Source organism: Eurosta solidaginis, chromosome 5 (genome assembly GCF_040869045.1).
Source record: "Eurosta solidaginis isolate ZX-2024a chromosome 5, ASM4086904v1, whole genome shotgun sequence".
Classification (NCBI taxonomy): Eukaryota; Metazoa; Arthropoda; class Insecta; order Diptera; family Tephritidae; genus Eurosta; species Eurosta solidaginis.
In genome coordinates this window covers 117775471-117781381 of record NC_090323.1, presented here as the reverse complement: position 1 = coordinate 117781381, position 5911 = coordinate 117775471, and the positions used below count along the sequence as shown (strand labels likewise).

General features: G+C 35.4%; 1 pseudogene; it reads left to right on the top strand.

The window, feature by feature from the left end:
- Positions 1–4438: 4438 nt before the first annotated feature.
- Positions 4439–5632, top strand: LOC137254263 (T-complex protein 1 subunit eta-like; annotated as a pseudogene).
- Positions 5633–5911: the final 279 nt, after the last annotated feature.

The following is a 5911-nucleotide window of genomic DNA, read 5'->3' as shown; positions in this document are numbered from 1 at the left end:
TCGGTATTCAGTTATTACACAGTTGAAACTTTTAGGACGCTTGATTTTAAGTCTGAGTTCCAACTCACACTTACTGAATCTAGGCTCTGGTATGAAGTTTAAACTGTTAGGGAAAAAGTAAACATCTATAAAAATAGCATTAACACCATTGCTTAGTTTTATTTACGATTTACTGAGTTTGCCACAACGCAAATTTTTTAACCGTTCTTTAATAAAACCTAACTGCGCTATGCACTTTATTCAATTGCAATCAAGCAAAACTAGGTTCCCAACGTTTGGTTGGTGAAAGACATAGACTAATCCTAGAAATGTCAACATATAATACCTAAAGGTGGACTTGATTTTTGTTTGTGCAGTTTGAATTGAAAACAAGTTTCTACTTTATTAAAATGTTATATATTAAACCATTGAAACATCCCAATTGTTTTTATACCAATAAAAAACCTAAAATTTGGTCCTTTTTTTTTACATCCGGATTTTTTTCGATGCATTTTGGTCCTAAATGAAAACATGGTATGGCAACCGTGTGTGAGAACGCATGTGAGAAAGTTGCATTTTTCAGACAACAAGGTTGCATTTTTCTGAACTAATTTTTATTTTTTTTTAATGAAATAGTAGTATCGAAGCGACAGCCATAGTAGTAGACATGTATGTGAATATTAGCAAAGTTAAAAAAAAGCATTTTTTCTTTGAAAATAATCTAAGGGAAGATGCACACGAGGCATATCTTCATAGACGCGTATTAGGTACAGCATAAGTAATCTGGAGGCGTAGAAAATCGTGGCTGCATTCCATATTTTGTACGCGTCTACGAAGCTATGTCTCGTGTGTATCTTGCCTAAGTTTAGCTTCTTACGAGATCCAACATTTTTAATTAATAATGATAAATAACACGTGAAGCAACTAAGCTTAAGGTGACTTTTGAGTCATTTTGGCATTCGCGTTGCATCTACATCTGACTTTGAACACACGCGCTTTAATTGCTTCAATCTAGGGATGCACCTTAACGTTAAGCTAATCGTTTATCAAAAAACCGTTTCCGTTGAAACACTTCGAAATATTATCGATAAAGAAATTATCAAGATAAATTGTATCCCGTTATTAACCGAAACGAAAAGCTTTCGTTAACGTTAAAAACTGTAACAAAAACGTGATATTTTCTGTTTGAATTGTACTGGCAATGCTATAGCCATGGTGAAGCCGTAAGGTGGTAACAGCGAGCGGACATACAAACAAACTCCATGTAATTTGTTTGTGTAATTCGTTGGTGGTAATGTCAAAAATACTCTGAGAAAAGTTCGTACTGTCAAAATTCATGAGACAATTTGCAATCAGCTTGGCTAATGCTTTCACCTTTAATGACTCCGCCATCAATCAGCTTTGCCAGCAAAGTTTGAAATTAATAATCAACATAAACGATTTGATTTGGTTTTGATATGGCAGAAAACGAAACAAAATAATTTCGTTAATTTGATGTTCTTAACGTTAATAAACGAAACCAAAGGAATTTGTTTCGTTTATTAACGTTAATTATCGTAACGAAATGATATCGGTTCGTTGGTTAAGCATGCCTGCTTCAATCTATAAGCAACGCACCGCCAACGTCAAAGCAAAACATAAATAATTAAAAACTTAGGGTTCTTCTTGAAGTTTCCTCGATTTCTTGAAAAATAAAAGAATTTCTATCGCCGTTCAACTAAATAAAAAACATAATTTTGTATTCATGTCGATTTCGTGATCAATCAGGAGAGGCGGTGGAACATATCCTCCTGGAACGCCACGCAATCTGATTAGGGCACAATAGATCAACGGTCGCAGTGCAATCACCAACAAATTTTCTATCTATCCTCTTGTTATAAAAATAGTTGTATTTCATTTTCCCTCATGTGACAGGGGAACTTTTAACGTCCCTTATTTTAAAGTAACCCTTATTTGACGAATCACCGAACGATTTCTTTCAAATAAAGTGTTTGTTAGCGTTCACCGAAGATGGTGAAAACGGCTCCTGGAATTGTTATCATATAGCCAAATAAAGTTATGCATAAGCAAAATTTAGTCAGCACAAAACGAATAGTTAGAGAAAATTTAAAATATAATGCATGCAATTTATGAAATCATTTTTATTATATAAAATTAGTTTGACATTTTATATTTGTCAATATTATTTTAGTCCTGCTACTTTTAACACATTTATAATATTTAAAATACATCTAAGAAGTAAGAAACATGAGTAATGCTTACATTAATACGTGTTTCATTTATTTTCATTGAGGAATAAGTTCGTAAAAATAAAAGGGCACGCTTTTATAAAGTGCATGTGAAGCTCCATAGATAAAATGAGTAATAGAAGGAACATTGGTTTATATATTACATTTTTAAAATGAAAATCTCCTGCTAAAAAAGTAATAGAATGAACATTGGTTTGTATATTATATTTTTAAAATGAAAATCTCCTGCTAAGAAAAGAGCAAAACCTAACTACATTTTTTCATTTTCGTACTTAACTACACTCCCTTTTGTGATTCAGGATTTCGGGCAAATTTTGAAAAAACTGCGAACATCGATTCCTTCATTATATGACATTCGACTGCCTAGTCCACTGCCTTCCACTCTATTCGCAACATAAGCTCTATTTAAGCTGCCAAACTATATAGGAAACAATGGTAATACTAGTCAAAAGGCGGCCATATTAACGTAAAAATACTCGTAAAGTTACAGGTATATAAATTAAAAAATTACTGGCATTTGACAGTTAACGTGAATGTAAGAACACAGCAGCACTATAGTTCGTTTACATTTCGATAACCTAATACCGTATATATGGGAGCAGTATGGGCACTCACATCCCAGCAAAAATCTATTAACTGAAAATGGCGACCAACAACAAAATATCCCACATTGTTCCACAATTGTTAGTATGACAGAATGGGATGACCTATTTGAAATGTCCGATCCATATATGCTTGCCTTTTCTTACATGCTATGTACCCTCAAATACGTCACAAATATTTTTTGCGAATCCGCCATTTGTTGTTTTCAGCTTGAAACCACAAGCGCAGCAACAGCAGAGTAATAATAATTGATTTACAAATAATTTTGGATATAATAAAAACTAAATTTAAATTAAGCGTTGTGTGCGCTACGGTATTTGCATTTTATATTAATAATACATTTATATTTTCCACAAACGAACCAAAATCAAGTAATTTTTAATGCGATATGGGAAAAGCCATTTTGTGGGAAATCTAACATCATTTTCCCATATAGCTACACATCCATTCATTCATTTTCATTACTGGTGCTACAAAATCTGCATCGTTCAATCTGTTATATTGTAGGATATCGAAAAGTTGTCCCCATTATCGGCAACAATCAATATTGGCAGGATTGGACAAGGTAAGTCCACTGTTGTGAAAGCTATTTCCGGAGTTCAAACGAAAAGCCATTTTTTATGCAATGCCACGACAGCAGCAGCAACAACGTATCTGCCAATGCCACAACAGTCGGGCTATCCACCACAACCTGGTCCACTTGGTTGCCCTCCTCAACCTCAACATCCAGGTTATCCTCTACAACAACCAAGTGCACCAGGTGGCACATGGGTCAAATGATGCCACCAACACAACCTGGACAGGCGCCAATGCCCAGTCAGCCACCCATGCCGGGTCAACCCCCAATACCCGGACGTCATGGTTATAATGTATGCTAATACAACTAATATATTTAAAATATTACTGATGATTATTTTTGTATTTTCTTTAGCAACCACCTGCACCTGGTACTGGTATATATCAACAACCGCAACAGTAACCCAACGCCGTTTAGATCCCGATCAGATGCCTAATCCGATAAGCGTTATCATTGAAAATCAAAATAGCGCTGGTGGTGCTTTTATTACTAATGAACAGAGTTTATTGTCACCATTGGTGACCACAAAATATGTGGTAGAAGATCAGGGTAACTCCTCGCCACGTTACGTTAGGTATCGCTATTCGAAATTAGTGTTTTGTTTGGCAATTCTATTGATCTTTCTTCTTTGCAGGTCATCTTTATATTGCATACCTGCAACAGCTGATTTATTAAAAACAACAGCCTCGCCCATTACACTTAGCGTCTCACCAATGGCACGAACGATTGAGGGTGAATATGAATTGTAAATTTTGGTGAATTGGGTCCAATTAGATGTAATCGTTGCAAGGCTCATATGCAATTGGTAGATGCTGGTCGTCGTTTCCAATGTCTTATGTGTAAGGTAACAACAGATGATCAAAAAAATCTGCCACTTTTACTTGTGTACATTGATCCATATTTTTTCTCAACAGTGCCAACTGTATATTTGCAACATTTGGGCCACACCGGACGGCGTGTCGATAAATATGAACGTCCTGAACTTGTATTGGGTACATATAAGTATTTGTGTAAAAAATGTGTGGGTACCGATAGCTCTCAAGGTATACCTCAACTCATATCCAACATCAATGCCTCGCAATCAATTGTGGACGCTGTACGCACTACATTGGGTCCACGCAGTATGGACAAGCATATTGTTGATTCCAGTGGTAAGGCCACAATTTCAAATGATGGTGCAACCATTATGAAACTATTGGATATTGTGCATCCAGCCGTAAAACTCTAGTCGACATCGCCAAATCTCAAAATGCTGGGGTAAATTTTTTGTTATATTAGAATGTGTAGAATAAAAATGTTTCTCTTATCAGGTCGGCGATAGCACCACTTCAGTAGTACTTTAAAAAAAAAATAAATAAAAAATAAAATGAAATCTTAAAACAAGTTAAGCCATATGTTGAGGAAGGCGTGCATGCACGTATCATCATTAAAGCTATACGCAAAGCATTGCAATTATGCATGACCAAAATATGACATCGCTGAACATATCGAAGCGCCAATCAAAGGAACAACAACGTGCTTTATTGGAAAAATGCGCTGCCACAGCAGTGTCCTCCAAACTTATTCATCAACAAAAAGATTTGTTTTCTAAAATGGTTGTGGACGCTGTACTTTTCTTTGGTGGATCCAACGTCATACAAAAAATATAAAATCGCAATTTTAAATATAAAATTGGAATTTGAGGCTGAGCGTGACAATGCTGAAGTACGTATTGATAATGTTCAAGAGTATCAGAAAATTGTTGATGCTGAATGGCGTATTTTGTACAATAAACTAGCCAAGTACGACGCCAATGTTGTGTTATCTAAACTACCAATTGGTGATGTTGGTACACAGTATTTTGCAGATCGTGAAATGTTCTGTTAGTGTACCAGAAGAAGATTTGAAACGTACAATGAAAGCTTGTGGTGGTGCTGTTATGACTACAGCTAATGATATTAATTCAAGTGTTTTGGGTCAATGTGATTACTTTGAAGAACGTCAAGTTGGTGGTGAATATTTCAACATTTTCCAAGGTTTGATAGTGGGTTTGACATTAATTTTATTTTTATAGTTTATAATTATTTCAAGGTTGCGTTAATGCTAGAACATGTACATTGATTTTACGTGGCAGTGCCGAACAATTTTTGGAAGAAACTGAGCTTCGTTACATGATGGTACAATGATTGTGCGGCGTACAATTATACATGATTCTGTTGTGGTGGTAAGTCAAAATACAACTTGAAAAAAATGTCTAATCTTAAATTTTTAAGTAATATTTGGAAAAGATTGAGTCCAACTACGGAAGAAAAAACTATAAAATTTGTGTCAGTGAAATGATAATTATTGCTTTTGGTTGTTAGTTTTGAGGCATCGTCTTCGAGTGCCTTCTGATGTTGTTGTAGCAGTGCTTCGCCCCATCCAATAGGTCTCACCAATCAAAAATTGTCATCAATGTCCTACAACGGGAGTCCGAGGAAACTTGCTGTTTCAACAGGGGTGGACCATAGAGAGAAAGGTGTTA